This window comes from Bison bison, unplaced genomic scaffold (genome assembly GCF_000754665.1).
Source record: "Bison bison bison isolate TAMUID 2011002044 unplaced genomic scaffold, Bison_UMD1.0 scf7180017864371, whole genome shotgun sequence".
Lineage (NCBI taxonomy): Eukaryota > Metazoa > Chordata > Mammalia > Artiodactyla > Bovidae > Bison > Bison bison.
In genome coordinates this window covers 4,511,071-4,527,953 of record NW_011494943.1, presented here as the reverse complement: position 1 = coordinate 4,527,953, position 16,883 = coordinate 4,511,071, and positions in this window count along the sequence as shown.

Here is a 16,883-nt window from a genome sequence, read left to right as displayed (position 1 = left end):
TTGCAGCCCCGCGCGGCGCCCCGGGGGCGCGGGGATCTAGCCAAGGCAAGAGAGACTGGGCGAGCTGGCTAGTCCGGGACTGGCTGAGAGTCCGAGGTGGAGAGGAGGGGAGAGCTGGCAGTGGGGACGTCCCGGCCGTGGCCCCAGAGGGACTTTGCTTCCAAAGGGAGTGTGCTGGCTCGCTGTCTTTTTTTAACCTTCCTTTTTCGAAAATATCTGTTTTTAGTCAAGGTACCAGGGAGACGGGCATCGTGTGGATTCCCTCCGGGCTTCTCTAGGATGGCCCGCGGGGAACTTCCTAGGACTGTGTGTGTGTGTGTGTGTGTGTGTGTGTGTCTTTGGCCCTCCATAATTTCCCTCTTAAAAAAAAAAAAATCTCTGGGGCATTTTCAGCTGAAAGTGCTTTTGCCTTGCTGATTTAAAAATACAAATAAAACCAGCGCTGGACGCAGCGGTGCCTCCTTTGCCCTGGACTCCGCAGGGGTCAGGGCGCTCACTTCTCGCCGAGTGTTTTCCCTGTAGGTCACAGAGTCCCACCTGCCTCCCCTGGGGTCCCTTTTCAGTTTAGGGTGTCTTTAGTTCAGGGGAAAGAACTAACAGAAAAGAGCTGAGATTCTCAGGAGTTTTGAACAGTTTCCCAAGGGGACCTGGAGCTCTAGAATGAGGACTGCATCTCACTCTGCAGGGCCTCTACCCAGCTGCTGCCTCTGAGATGTCCTCGTAGCTGGGACATCAGATTATTTCTGATCTGCATGAATGGGGCAGGGGTAGGGGCTGTCTCCATCCAACCTAGAAAAAAAGCGAAATGGTATTATTATACAATTCCAAAGGTGACTGCCAGAATTTAAGACAAGTAATCTTGTGTCTTTCTCGCAATCCTTTTCTATCTCAGCAGGACCGGATGCCTGGGGCACGTTGCACTGCCCTGGTTTCTGGAACCCGTAGGTTCGAGGGGCCAAGGCTTCTTGCGATGCGATGCTGATGCTGAGTGGCCTGAGCCGGGCTCCTGGGCAGACGATCAAGCTGGGTCGCCAGCCCTCTGGTCTAGCTCAGGCAGCTGCCAGAGCGCCTTCCACCCTAGGGCCCTGGGAAGGCCAAAGCCATGAAGTCAGTCCCCAACTTTCTGGTTATCCTGGAGTGACATCTCAACGCTGGCGGTTCTCAGTGCTGTGACATCGCAGAAAAATTCACAGGGTGGGCGGACCGAGAGCCCCCTGCTTAAACAGCCCTGGGGCGTCATCAAGTGGGGGCCACAGGGAACCCGGAGATGCACTGGGCTTCCTGCCTTGTCATTGTTTATGTCAGATTAATTTCTTGGTGCGCAGGCTGTCTGCAAGCAGGCAGAGGAGGCCGGCAGCATTATGACCGCATTGCCTCTGGGGGTTTGGGTTCAAGGGAGAGGCAAGGGCTGTCTCTGTGTCCTCTCTTTCCCAGCTTCCAATAGGCAGATGAGGCGTTTTGAGAAAACAGTTTCGTTCTTTTCCACCCCCACTTCTCTTACGACAATTTTCTCCCAAGGCCCTTTCACTGGTGTAAAAGGAGTAAATAAACTCTTAAATCCACCCCCCACGTTTTTGTTTTTTTTTTTTAATGAATGTGAAATTTGATCTGCCTTAGATGAGAGGAACGGGTTTTCTTTTTGTTTTTGTTGGGTTTTTTCTTTCTTTTTTTTTTCTTTTTGTGGCCCCTCCTTTACATTATTGAGACCCAGACACATCTCACGGTGTCAGTGACGCTGTCTTTAGGACAACACGTGTTTACATATAATGGGCGAGTGCAGGTGTTTCTGTCACAGTGATTCCTCGAGCTAGAACCTGCCGCTCCCCCAAATTCCAGGTTGGAGGAAACGTAAGAGAAGGCCGACAGCCTGGACAAGGCAGGAGTGGTTGCAGAAACTAGTTTCCTCCTGGTCCCCCTAAAGCTCACAAAGCTGTCAGCTTCGTTGGCAGAAGAGGGCTGTCTTTTTAGCCGCATCCCCTTCACATCTGCACGCAAGGCAGCAACACACAGCACTTTCCCGGATAACTTAGGGGCAGGCTCGCTAGAGATGCGAGCATCGAGGCACTCACTTTTCTTCAAAAGGGACCAGTAGAGTCAGAGAGCCCTACGTGGAGGGGCCTTTTCCTTAAGGGCTCACTTTCTGGGAGTGGAGGAGGCATCCCACACTTGGCAGGTTGTCCTCAGGAGCTAGAAGAAAAGTGGAGTCTGATGGCGGGAAGATTCTGGCTCCTGGAGGAGAGGGAGGCAGGGCGGGTGGTCCTGGCTCAGATGCTGTAGGCTGGCATTCACCCCCCTGCCTCCAGGATCTGCTCTCCTGCCCAGTCTTGCTGCCCCCAGAGGCTTGGCCTGTGAGGAAGCCCCAAACCCAGCTTTTGTCTGAACCTCAGCCGTACTAATGGAGAAGGAAATGGCAACCCACTTCAGTGTTCTTGCCTGGAGAATCCCATGGACAGAGGAACCTGGTGGGCTACAGTCCATGGGAGTCGCACAGAGTCAGACACAACTGAAGCGACTTCCCATGCACTCCCGCACAGCTGTGCTAAACGCGTACGGGGTCCTGGGCAGCTGACCGGGTGCTGCTTGTTCCGCATGTGGCTGAGGTGTGGGTGACTCCTGGAGGCTGTGCAGGAACAAGGCCCACAGGCCTGAGTGTTGTCTCCAGGCCTCCGGCAGGTGGGGCGCAGTTCTGGGGCCAGGACACACAGCACGGTGGGGACAGCCTGTCCCCTCCGTCACCCTCCCTTCCCTGTCCTCCCGCCTGTTGCCTCAGTCCCAGCTGGCCCACCTTTAATCATCCTCAGCTCCCCTCATCAATCAGTTCAGCGGACGTGGCTTGAAGTTCCTACTGTGTGCCTGAACGTCCAAAGGGGACAAGACTGAGACCCTGGCTGTTACCGTCACTTGATCTGGCGTCCATCAGCCTCTGAATTCTGCCTGTTCTCTGCTGCTTTGCCCTCTGGGTTCACTACCTTCTGAGACCTTCCCTCTCAGCCTCTGCCCTGGATTCCCTTCTTCTTGTCCTGAAAGAGCACAGGGAACTGAGTTCCCTCCTTGCTGCTGCATCCATGTGCCGAGGGGAAGACAAGGGAGAAGGGAGAAGTGTCCCAAGCTCCCGGCTCAGAGTCAGGCCCGCATTGCTCTCTCTCCTCTTCCCGCAGAGCCCACCTCCGGCTCCTGTCCCCACTGATGCTGTGCTCTTCTGCGCCTGGGCTACTCCCCGCTGCCACTTTCTTAGTCCAAGCCCAGAAATGCCTTGTAGTGTGTGGTACGCTTCATTCCCTCTTTGGGGGACATCTGCCAGCCAGCACAGTGGTGATGACAATTTCCAGATGATTTTCCAGGAGCAGAGAAATCTTCTGGGGGAGGAGAGAGTGGCATGGGCCAAACGCTGAGTGGGCTGAACGTTGTGGTTCCGGAGAGGCCCAGGGAGGTGGAGTTCAGTGAGGCTCCAAGTTTTCTTTTTCCCCTTTAGATTCTGCCTAAAGCAAAAGTCACTAATTGCTTTCTATTTTCCTGGCACCAAGGAGGCTCTCTTGATTCTGACTCCCCTCCAGGAACTGAGGTCTGGGGAAAGCGAGGTTTCAGAGCAATATGTGCGGGGGGTGGGATTTGCCTCTAAGCTCAATCCCTCAGCTCTGCGAGGCCTGATAACTGCTACAGCCAAGTCTTAGGTTGGTATCAGTCAAGAGGACTGGACGGGTTAGGCAGAGGATGACACAAATCGTCACCTGCATCTCCCTTTGTTCTCAGGCTGCCCCGGCCCACTCCTGCAAAGGGCACTTTGATTTTCAGTCAAACGAACCAGGAAGTGATGGTGAGGTTGCTTTTGAGGCTTAAGAATGGGTTCAGAGGAAAGACTAGGTTCTCTCTCTTTTTTAAAAAAGTTTTTTTTTTTTTTAATGTTGACCATTTGTAAAGTCTCTATTGAATTTGTTACAGTATTGCTTCTGTTTTTTTTTTTTTAATGTTTTGTTTTGGTTTTTTAACTGGCTGCAAAGCGTGTGGGATCTGGGGCCTCCCTGGTGGGTGCACTTGGTAAAGAGTCTGCCTGCTAAGGCAGGAGATGCAAGAGTCTTGGGTTCGCTTCCTGGGTCGGGAAGATTCCCTGGAGAAGGAAATGGCAACCCACTCCAGTATTCTTGCCGGGAAGATTCTGTGGACAGGGGAGCCTGGAGGGCTACAGTCAGTGGAGTCGCAAAGAGTTGGACGTGACTGAGCACACACATGTGGGCTCTTAGTTCCCGAACCAGGGAGCGAACCCACACCCACTGCCCTGGAAGGTGAAGTCTCAACCACTGGCCTTCCAGCCAAGTCCCTAGATTCTCTTCTGGGACTTGGCTCTTCAAAAAGATTCCAAGCAATGCTTCCTAGGAATTTCCTTAGAAAGAATTGTTCATGTGTCTTCACTTGCTGATTCTTGAGAGTGGTCCTGACTCCTCAAGCCTTTTTTTTTTCCTCCTCAAGTCTTGTTCTCGTTGTTTGGCTGTTTCTCAGTGACTCGTGTGTTGAACTGCCCCAGCCTTCCTGGGTTACGTGTTGGCTTACTCCTCATCTTCTTGAGTGTCTTTTCTCAGGGACAGGGGAGCCTTCCTCCCAGCCCTCTCTGGCAGTGTGCCTCTCCCGTTTCAGGGAAGGGTATCTCTCTCAGATGAAAGCTGCCCTCATCCACTGCTGTCTTGGGGAAAATGTGAGCCTTATTCAGACTATGGAGTGAATGACTGTATGCTTAGTATATTCTTAGTCTCAGAGGTAGCCAGACTTTAGTAGGCGATAGAGATCCAGGCTACATACTAACCGCCGGTGAAGACTTGATGTCTTCCCAGGAATGGATATTTGCTCTTACCTCTTTTTAATAATATCTTGGTCTTGTCTCTTGGTGTTCTCATTTGTCCTTGGTGTGGATATGTGAACCATTAACTGTGATCTCCTTGAGGAGTAGTACAGAGTGTTATCCTTTTTGAATCTTCAGTCTGGACTCCACAAAGACTCTGCTGAGTAAACCTTCATTTAGAGAATGAGGACAAAATTTAGCCACAGTAATGAATGTCTAATGGTAGATTCCAGCGCGGGCCATGGCAGGACACCTTGGCTATTTGGATGAGATATCTTTATGTGTGTCAAAACATGTCCCCTAGATGTCTGTCTGTGTCACTTTCCAGGAAGTCTGTTCTTGTTCTGGAATCCTCTCTTGAATTTCCTACCCTCTGACTTCTTTCTCATAGGAAAGGGTTTTGGAGACATGCCTTTGGAGAATTTTTGGAGTGATGGATGTAAAACTTTTAGATTGCAATCTTTATACATTTCAAGCCTGGATTTACAGGTTCTGAGAAAACAATCAAACCATGAACTGAAATCATTATTAACAGATCAGAAGCCTCTAACCCCCGTGGACCCTGCTACCCAAATATACAAGGATAATAAACATTTTTCTCTTCCTGGTTTTCTTGCTTGCTTTTCTAAGCACAAGGCACAGCCTTTTCACGGATGAGCCTCGGTGTGGCTGCCTCTTGAATGAACAGTGGGCTGGGTTGGGCGAGGGGGTTGTCCAGAGCAGAGCAGACAATTCCGACCTGGCTTTCCTCTGTGGGTCTCCTAAGAAAGGCATTTTCTTTCCTCTGCAAATGGTGCTGCTGTTTGTTTGGAGAAGGAGAGCTGGTCTGGAATTAGGGGTGTCATGTGGGTTGCACGTGTGGCTGGAGCTACCTGAAATCTGTAAGCTAATCACTCCCATATGCCCGGGGGACTGCAGTCCCCAGAGCACCAGCAGCACAAACCCTTCCCCTACTTCTCTTTGGGGGGGGGGTGGATTTAAAGGGCAAGAGAGAATGCAAGTGTGCATACACAGACGTACGGTGTCTGGGAACTTGGATTTCTCTTGCAGTGATATTTGGACCCAACATCCTACTTTCTGCCCAAACAAAGGCACTTGAAAAACAGAATCTCCCATCTCCACCTCTGCCCCTAATTCCAAACTGTGATTTCTCTGGAGGAAGAAGGAGAGAGAGGACAGGGAGCAACAGGAGGAGGAGAGAAACCTGAGCTTTGGGGAAACTTAGGCCCTGGCTCCTGGGTGGGGTGGGTGGAGTTAATTCCAGCAGGTATTTATTTAGTTAGTAAATGTCAAAGTGCCACAGCTTTTTGCTTCCCCTGGGTGAAACTTATTGCTAGGTGGGCGGGGCGATGCATTCAAGGGTCAGTGGGTGGACACTCTCTTCCGGCCAGTGGGAGGTCCCCCATGTAGGAAATACGGGGACCCCGATGGGGACAGGCCGAGTGTGTCTGGGGCCTGTATAGCCCCTGCTCAGTCCAGGACAAGTGTACACTTCCATCCTCACTGTGGTCTCTTTCACCCCATCCCCCCAAATTAGCAACTCCATGGACTCACCCAGCCCAGCTTTGCAGGTTCCTCCAGAAGCCCATTCACACACGAGGAATCACTAACTGTGTACAGGAATCCTGGGGGTACACGCCTTATCCTCTCTGTCTCTGTTTCTCCCAGGCGTACACACACGTACACACACACACACACACACACACACACACGCATGCATTATTCTGAAGCAAATGGTCTTGTGCCTTCTCAACTATTACTGAAAAATAACTTCATCACTAACGAATATTCCTTGCCGCTGCTTCCTGCTTCTGCTTTTGAAGTGCCCCTTACATCCACTCATCAGCTCTATTCCGTGGACGTCTCTGGGAGGCTGGGAGGGGGAGAAATTACCCTCTCTGCTTTTTCATGGGCAGAAACAGAAGCCCCGCAAAAAGCCTGTGCCTTGCCCAAGGCCGCATGGTTAATGGGAGAGGCAGATCACTGGATCCCGCGTTGCCAGCTCCCCGTGTGCCTCCCCGGCACGCCGGGCACACGCAGAACCCCACATGCTACTGTCTGCACGGAACTGTGGCTCCAAGGCCAGCGGGCAGGCTGGGCCAGGCAGCCCGCTCCCCCACGCTCTCACTGTTCTCTGGGAGCTCTCCCAGGGCTCTGGCTCTCTTCTTGGGTCACGTGAAGAACTGGGCGTCCACTCTTTTGGGAAGCATGTCTCTGCTCTTATCTTCTCCCTTGTCCCCTAATCAGAGTTTGGCAGCCTTTGTCTCCGAGGAGCAGAGGACACAGTGTGACTTGAGCCAGGCACCTCTGATGTGCCTTTCCTCCTCTTTGTCTCCTTTGCATGAGAATATCTCTGGGTTGGCAGAAGCGGTGCCTTGGCTGACTTTATTTCACAGCCGTCCTTTTTACTCTGATGTGTGTTGGGGTTTCTTTCTTCTGTGGGTTGGGTGGCGGCCGTTTTACACCTTGATTCAGGCTTGTCCAGGTTTTCAAAATCGTTTTATTCCACTGAGCAGATGCAGGGGTCACCGTCCCTCTCATCCTAGAACGGTCCTCATCATTCTGGAGGAGCAGGACCCGTGTCATTGTCCTGTCCCCTTTCTTTTCATTTTGCTCCATTGGGTCATGTTTTTTTTTTTTTTTTTTGGCCATATGGCATGTAGACTCTTAGTTCTACTACCGAGGCTCAAACCTATGTCTCCTGCAGTGGAAACAGGGAGTCCCGAACACTGAACACCGGGGAGTTGCTTCCATTAGGTCATTTATTAATAAGAGATGTTACAGAGCCCTTCACCATGTGCTTGGCAATCTGTTAAGGGCAGATTGGATAAATCACCCACATCGCCCCAAAAAAACCTTTGTCAGTGTTTCTTCCTTCTCCCATTTAGTAGATGAGAAAGCTGAGGCTGAGAGTTAATTCACTTGTCCAGACTTTTACAGCTCTAAGAGTCAAGTGGTAAAAACCCACACTAACAACAACACTAAAACAAGAAAACAAAACAAAACAAAGCACCAACCCTGGGATGCTTACTATGTAAAAACCATTTATGGTAACTTCCCTGGGAGTCCAGTGGCCGAGACTCTCTGCTCCCAATGCAGGCGGCCTGGGTTCCATCCCTGGTCAGGGAACTGGATCTTGCAGCGGGGACTCGATGCAGCCAAAATAAATAATAAAAATAAATAAATTTTCTCAAAAACTCATTTACTGCAAAGACCAGCTGGGCTATGCCAGCGTCACCTCTGTTCTCCAGTGGGGGACCTTGTACCCGGTGTCTTGTTTCTTTTTAGACTTGCCTTATTTCCTTTAGGCTCTGTGTTTGCTAGGCAATCCAGATTTGGGAATGAAGGTTCTGAAGCAAGGCTGTCGGAGGAGGAGAATGGTTTGGAGCGAAAAGGGGCTGCTGGGATTTCTGCTTCTCAGTGTCTTTTCTTGCATTTTGCATAAAACATGGCCAATTCGATAACCTGCTGGTCTATCTCACTTCCCGCTGGTACTCTGTCTGCGGAGAACTCATCTTTTGGGGAGGAATCAAGATTAGAATCCTCTGGTTCAAACTTGGTCTGTATGCGAACACGTTTCATCTGTGCAGCAGACACTGGTGTTTAAGACTCAGTCGTGTACAGCCTGTGGGGAAAAGGTTGTGATGCTGGTTTGAGGAAAGAGGAAGCTGATGCTTGCTTTCAGAAGCGAGGGCTGGACAGATGCTCCGGAGACTTGGAGCGGAGATTCCCTGAGCATCTTGTTGTCCTTTCCACTGTTTCTAGCTGGTCTCCTGAGCAGCCAGATTAGAAACCAGCTGGGCTCAGCCTTCATTTCTGGCAATTTATCATTGTTGTTCAGTCACTAAGTCGTGTCTGACTCTTTGCGACCCCATGGACTGCAGCACGACAGGCTCCTCTGTCCTCCACTATCTCCCAGGCTTTGCTCAAATTCGTGTTCATTGAGTCGGTGATGCTATCTAACCAATTATAGGCAACTATTTCTGTATAATTGGTTGGGGAAAAATGAGAAGGTGGGTAAAAGTGATTGCACAGGACTGTCTCCAGAGAAGGTACAGAACGGGTGCAGAAGACTTCGAGAGAAGGACAAAGCTCAGTTAGTTTAGTTGCACATTTTTTGCGATGTTTCCTGAGCTCAGGTCATTCTCAGGGCACCCAGGGAATCTAGTGGGGACAAGAACAATGACAAACTCAAATGTTATGACTCCTGTCTCCAGGAGGCATCCAGTATGTCCTAACAGCGACACAGAGCCCTTTAAAAAATCAGTGCATGTTCATTCCAGAAACACTTTCCAAGTGTCTAAAGAGAGGTCTAGCTCAGTGCCACACAGCTTCCCAAATGGTCCCACTCAAGGGCAACTTCAAGTCTTCACCCATCGTGGAGGCTGTGCTGATTTCTCAGCTGACGCCCTTGCCTGTCCAGTTTTTCGCAAAGAAATGCCACTTTGGGGACCTGATTTTTTTTTAAAGTAACACATCTGTGCCACATACTTGGACACTGCCCTCTGCCTTCACCGCCTGGGTCGGACACTCGTCAGTCTTTTTCTAAGTCTGTGGCCACGAAGGTTTCCATGGATGGTATAAAGTGCTTTGTGTATTGGAAACTGTGAATCAAAAGGTAAAGGAATAAAAAAAAAAAGAGGAGAGAGAGAAAGAAAGAAAAGCTAACCCTCAAGCTCACCCAAATCCTAAACCTCAGACTCTTGGAAGAAGGAACCAGTGGTATAAAACATAAAACAGTCCCAGACTGCAAACAGACCGTCAGCAGGGAGCCCTTTCTGAAGAGAGCGGAGGTGCGGCCACTGTGGAGGCTTGGCATCCGCACCGAGGCGTGGAGAGCCTTTTTCTAAGTTTCTGAAAGCAAGGCACCTTCTTCCTACCTGCCCCCCGACCGCTGCCCGCAACACCCTCAAACCCCACTGCCTCCCAGGAGGCTGGTCCTCTTCCCTGGGGTCTCCTGACTGATCCTCCCCCACCCAAGATCTGACTCCAGCCTCCCCTTGGTGGCAGTCACCTCTCCTGCCAGCTCTTACCTGGGATGGCAGGAGCCCTCGCTTGCCGATGCCCACCATGGCTGAAAGAAGGTATTGTTATTTTCTCCACACTGCCCAGGAACAAAGGCGGACCCTGGATCTTCTCTGAGCAGGAGAGAATGGAATCAGCATTCCTGTAAAATGGCCTGTTATTATAGCAGATTTCTGCTAACAATTACCTGGCAGTATAGAAAGAGATCTGACTCCTTTAGGCTCCTGGTGGGTTTTCCCTTCTCTCTCTCTCTCTCTTTTTTCCCCCTGTGGAGCCTTAAAAAAGAAAAAAAAGTGTAGACTTCGACAGGCCCAGTGTATTTCTGTCCATGACATCAAGGGAGATTTACTGGACAAGTCATTATTTCATATGGATGTGCGAGCGTGTCTGTGAGTCCGTGTGTCCGTGTATGCGTGTTCTTCGAGAAAACAAAATGGGGGTAATTTCTTTCCTTTTGTGATCACGTTTTCTCTTCTTGAGAACTGAATTGTAGGAAAAAATGTAAGGAGTTGCTGAATTTTAGAAAACAGAGAGAATGGTAGGGATGGTTTGCTTTCACAAACGCATTCAGTTTTTTTTTTTTTTTTTTTAATCTGATTTGAGCAAATGCCTTGAAGGTAATCGGTGCTCAACAGATATTTGTTGAAAAGAATTGCACCTGCTCTGCTTGATGTGTTTTCGTGAAAGAAGTCCCGAGCGTGCGCTGGAACTACTGAGGGAGGAGTAAAAATCTTATTGATGATTTGTGAAATAGGAGAGTTCTGAAGATTCAGAGGCAACAAAGCTTAACCAGGTGGTCAGCACAGGAGGTTACACCTCAGAACTAATTTTGGGGACTTCCCTGGCGGTCCAGTGGTTAAGACTTCCCCTTCCAATGTGGGGTGTGCAGGTTCAACCTCTGGTCAGGGAGCTAGGATCCCACATGCGTTGCAGCCAAAAACCCAAAAAACATTAAAAAAACCCCTAATTTTTGCCAACACAGTGCAACCCCCTTATAGGTCTCAGTAAATAGTTCTGGATCCAAGACCACTGTGAACACTGTGTTTCTGTGAATACGTGGTGTGACCTTCTGAGAAACACTTTGCTTCTCGAGGAGGCTGCTTTCTCGTGTTAAATGAGAACTTGTCTGAGTTTCCATAGATATTTTTTGTTTTTTAATTTGTTTTTAATTGGAGGAAATTTTCTTCACCGTGTTGTGCTGGTTTCTGCCGTACAACAACGCAAGTCAGCCGTAATTATACACCTGTCCCGTCCCTCTCCAGCCTCCAGCATCTCACCCTCCAGGTCATCTCAGCGCACTGAGCTGAGCTCCCCGTATTAAAGAGCGACTTCTCAGCAGCTGTCTATTTACACATGGGAGGAAGCTGCTTCCACTTGAGTTTACTAGGGATTTTGACCTCTGAGGTAAGAGCTGGGTTTAAAAAGCTGTTCCAAACCAAACAGCTGGCATTATTAGCATTGTTATTCCATTAGATCTTTTTGCGTGATAGAGGAGCCGGGGGTGGAATTGGTGGGTGATCTAAATGCCCCAGCCTAGCGAGAGGTAAGATGCTCTGTACATATCTCTTGTAACCCAACAGACCTCCAGAGCTCAGTGGACAACTAAACAGAAAATTCCCCGAATACCAGGAGATTGGGTTGTTTGGGGATGGATGGAAGCTCCCTTGAGACTTAAGCCTTATGGTAGCCTTTTCAGAGGCAGTGTGTGTGTGTATATAGACAGAGGTCAAGTCCATACAAGACTCTTTGTAATATGAGCTTCATCCCAGATGATCAGAATCTCTTTTGATGAGGATGGGCTTGATTGCACAGAGAGGGTTGTGTTTGTTTCTTTCAACCCAAACCAGAGGGTCAGCCTCCGCCTTCACCTCCTTGTCCCCACCTTCCTGACTCCCTCGGCCTGTCCCACACACGGATTTTCATTTCCAACACTTAGCACTAACTTCACTGACTCAGAAAACCGGAAAGGTCAGTCTGACTAACACCTCACCCAGCGTCCCGGGATTAGCATCCAAGACAAACAGATCTGAGATGGGCTGCAGGCTCCCAAGAGACATTCCCACGTGTGAGAAAGCCCGGGAGAAACGGATGGCGTTTCTCAAGTTCGTTGACGTCACTCGAGTTCACCATCCAGGGCTTTACCTTCTCGAGCCTGGAGGGGGTTGGGATCCTAGCAGGAGGACTGTGCTGGTGCGTTTGAACAACAACAACACGAAAAGAGCGGGCGGGAGAAGAGTTCTTTCTGCTAATCAAAGGAGAAACCAAACAAAACGGAGGAAGTCCAAGAAAAATATAACGCTATTGTTTTGGGGGCATAAGAGGCTGGCTCCGAGGTTTCATTGAGTAATCGAAGTCACACCCTTTCTCTGTGGGACCGAAGGAATGTTGGCTGCTTCTCTGGAGACAGGTGGGAGGTGGGTAGACAGGTCTATGGAGATGAGACGTTCTCAGAGCCAGCCTCTCTGAACATCCCCGTGGCCTTGTCGCTGGGAAGCTGGGGACCCAGAGAAGCTGGAATGTGGTGCTGAATTGCAGCCAGGGGGAAGAGACCACGAGTAAGGGGTGGGGAGCGGGGAGCAGAAAAAGGGCTCCAAGAAAACTGGGAAGCAGGGACGGAGATGGCCTGGCTCTTGTTTTCTTTTTTTGGTCCTCATCTGAACAGGGGCTCCTGTGTCCTCAAGAGCCCCTTGGCTCCCTCTCACGAGACCGTAGGGCGGCAACCCAGGCAGGGGTGGCGTGTCTGGGTCTGGGGTGCGACGGGAAGCAGGAAGCACCAGTCATTTCACAAGAAGGCTTGATGGTGGGGAGCGAGCCAGCGAACGCTGGCAGACCCCCAAGGTGGGGTCGGAAAGTCTGGCCCGGCCTGCAGAACATTTGGCTCCACGTCGTTCTGTGGGTAGCTTAGAAAACACGGCAGTCCGCAAGGCTGCCCCGCCAGCCCACCTGAAACCATCGCCTCCTCTCGCCCAGCCTTGACTGCGTCTCTGCGATGACATGTCAGCTGCTGGCGGCGAGCGTCCGTGGCCCCAGGAAGGTCGACTGTGACCAGATGTCTTGGCATGAGCATCCCTTCCCAACTCAAGTCCTGAAATAGAGCTCCCATGAATGCGTGCAGGCTCCCGAGAGACGCTGCCACCTCGCATCATCCCTCCTCCCCACCCTCCTCACTCCTTCCCCTTCTCTTTAGATCCTTGCAGGAGTCCTGTGGATGCACATGTACCTCTGGAGTTGCTTTTGACTCTGCTTTTGGAGCATTTCACTGTTGGGTCGGTTAGTGGACCTTTTCGTTCTGAACATGTCCATCTGTCCTGTGGCTCTTGGTCTCTCTCATGGGCTGGATATCTCTTATCCAAACTCTAACTTATCTTCTTCAACTATGAATGGCAAAGACTCAAAAGATGATTTCTGCCCCCACCCTTCGCCCCCACCTTTTATTTTTCTTTGGATGTGAAATGTATCAGATTCATCAGCAGTGTCCTGTCTGGGTATATCTGAAACCGCTTCTCGTTCAGAAAGACAGTGTCATTAGGGTGCTTCCAGTTGTTTACGAAACGCTTGTTCTGCGAGGATTTGTTTCAGTTCTCGAGTCTCTGGACTTGTGCAAATGGGTGTGATTCCTTATTTAATCCACAGCAGTATTCTTAAAAAAAAAAGCTTTTCATTTTGTATTGGGGTATAGCTGATTAACAACGTCATGATAGCCTCAGGTGGACAGTGAAGGGACTCAGCCATACACATACGTGTATCCGTTCTCCCCCAAACTCCCTGCCCTACCAGGCTGCCCCGTAACATTGAGCAGAGTCCCCTGAGCTGTACAGTAGGTCCTTGTTGGGTATCCATTTTAAATAGTTGTCATTGCTGTCAGTCGCCCAGTTGTGTCTGGCTCTTTGCAACCCCATGGGCTGCAGCACGCCAGGCTTCCCTGTCCTTCACCATCTCCTGGAGCTTGCTCAAACTCATGTCCATTGAGTCGGCGATGCCATCCAACCATCTCGCCCTCTGTCCTCTGTGTATGTCCATCCAAAACTTCCTAACCAGCCTCCCCTACATCCTCGCCCCTGCACACACACTCATATGCTTACTGTCTAAGTCTGTGAGTCTGTCTCTGTTCTATAAGTTCACTGTATTATTTTTTTTTTAGATCCCACCTATGAGGGACGCCATACTTCTCCTTCTCTTGCACAGCAGTACTCCTGACTCAGAAATCATAAATTCTTTCTCTTTCTCTTTTTCTGTTTGATCAACGTGCTCTGTGATTTTTTTTAAGAGATTTTTTTGATATGGACCATTTTTTAAGTCTTTATTGAATTTGTTATGCTATTGCTTCTGTTTTGTGTTTTGATTTATTGGCCATGAGGCATGTTGGAATCTTAGCTCCTCCGCCAGGGATGGAACTCTCACCCTCTGTGTCGGAAGGCGAAGCCTTAACCACTGGACTGCCAGGGAAGTCCCAGCTCCATGATTTTAGAAAAGCTATATCACATCTCTGGGCTTCAGTTGTATCTCTCACTCATAGGTGGTTCTTCATCAAAAGTTAGCATTCACTCACTCTTTTTTTGCTTCTCCCAAGGCCAGAAGACTGACCTTAGTGATCTCTGGCATGCTCCTTCATGGGGGAGTTGGGTTAGGGTTGTGTTCAAAGATGCTTAGAAGGAGGAGAAGGGTTGGGAACTGTCAAGAGCTTTTTTTTTGGCCTGAAAGATGGCAGTCCATTAATCCATGCTTAAGGCATCCGGTACCTCACCCTAGAAACAGAGGAGTGCTGATCATCCCTGGGGCAAGAGCCCCAGAACTCTTAGGGTTTCAAATTTATATGGCAGCCACCATGGAAAATATCGCTGGGCTGAACAGATGAGGGATGAGCCGGTCTGGAAATATTTCCACAATGTAAATAGTCATGTTTACAGAAGGGCATATGGACAGAGTTTAGACTTGATAGATTTCCATCATTTAAAAAAAAAAAAAAGATGATCCAGCCAACAAAAGATACACCTTCACCAGTGCTGGAGTCTGAATTCTGTTTGTCTGATACGGGGTGCCATCACCTAACTGCGATGTCTGAACAGCCTCTAGTTCCTATTACAACTGCACTGCCCAGTTTTCTGAATTTAACATCCAAGCACTCAGAGCACTTCTGCGCAGAGAGATCTATGCCTCTAGACAGAAAACAGCTCTCCAAGGAGCCCTCCGTTTGGGGGTGGCATCCTTGGTTAAATTTGTGTTTGCAAATTTAACACTTGACAGCCAACTTTAGACAGATGGTAAGGACCAACCACATTTTTATACATTAAGTGTCTATTTAATATCTTGGATTTGCAGCAGTTGGTAATATATGTAAAACTTCACAAAACTATTGAGTCTGAAATCGATACCAAAACTTAGTAGGGATTGGGTTTATTTATTTGGAAAATCTTTTATGTGTGAGTTGCCTTGCTGGCTGTGAGATTTCTATATATAGATAAAGGACAGCATGTAAAAAAAAAAAATTACTAGAGCCATTTGCTCTAGTAATGGCCTTAGCTCTTTAAAGAACAGAATATAGGACTCCAGAGGCTTCCCAGGTGGCTCAAGGGTAAAGAATCTGCCTTCCAATGCAGAAGATCTGAGTTCGATCCCTGGGTCAGGAAGATCTCCTGGAGAAAGAAATGGCAACTCCCTCCAGTATTCTTGTCTGGGAAGTCCTATGGATAGAGGAGCCTGGGGTCCATGGAGCCTACAGTCCATGGGGTCAAAAAAGAGTCAGATGTAAGTGAGCAACTAAATAACCACAATAAGTAGGAATCCAGGGCAGTGAGAAGTACTCATTGTTGGCAATGTCGAAGACACTTTCTAAAAATATGACTACTTCTAATACGAATCCTTGAATTATTCACTGAAAAGCCACCGTGAGTAAAAACACCGGACTGCATATGCCATGCTCATGATGGCTGGTTGTACACGAGCACCCAGAGGTGGAGGACCTGCGTGTCCAGCCTCGTTCTCTACCACAGGAGGAACGCTAGGGCTCCTCTCCTCATGAGGCCACTGTGAGGATCTGAGCTGGCGGATGTCATGTGGGGAAGTTCTCTGCGTCTAATAAATGCTCAGCATAGCTTAATTGGGCGAGCTCTCTGCTCATCATAAATTGAAGGTGAGCTGATGTTCAGAGCAACAAAATAACACATCTGAAGAAACTCTTGAGGGTCCCTTGGACAGCAAGGAGATCAAACCAGTCAATCCTAAAGGAATTCAACCCTAAACATTCATTGGAAGGACTGATGCTGAAGCTGAAGCTCCAGTACTTTGGCCACCTGATATGAAGAACTGACTCTTTGGAAAAGACCCTGATGCTGGGAAAGATTGAAGGCAGGAGAAGGGGACGACAGAGGCTGAGATGGTTGGATGGCATCACCGACTTGATGGGCATGAATTGGAGCAAACTCAAGGAAATAGTGATTGACAGGGAAGCCTGGCGTGCTGTAATCCGTGGGGGTGTAAAGAGTCAGACATGACTCAGTGACTGAACAAGGACACCAGCTTCACGGAGCTGCTAAGAGGAAGTGTTGCGATCCAAACCCAGCCCTGTGTGTAACCTGGGTTCTTCTCCTTTCTGAAAGAGGATGGCCAGAAGCCCTGAAGGACAACTTGAACAACCACAGAGCACTGCTTTCCCATGGCATAGGCTTTCCGTAACAAGTCTCTTGAAAAAAGTGGCTTGGGGAAAAGAATGGGAATACAAGAGCCACATAGGAGAAGGGTCATAATTTAAAAACGCTCCTCGGGGGTTGTTACTGGGTGACTCTTTCAAATTTTCTGGATATTTGAAATGTTCATAATGTAGTTTCCTGGTGGCTCAGACAATAAGAAATCCACTTGCAAAGTAGGAGACCTGGCTCTGACCCCCGGGTCAGGAAGATCTCCTGGAGAAGGAAATGGCAACCTGATGCGGTATTCTTGCTTGGAGAATCCCATGGACAGAGGAGCCCGGTGGGCTACAGTCCAGGGGGCCGCAAAGAGTCAGACACGACTGAGCGACCGACACTAGCAC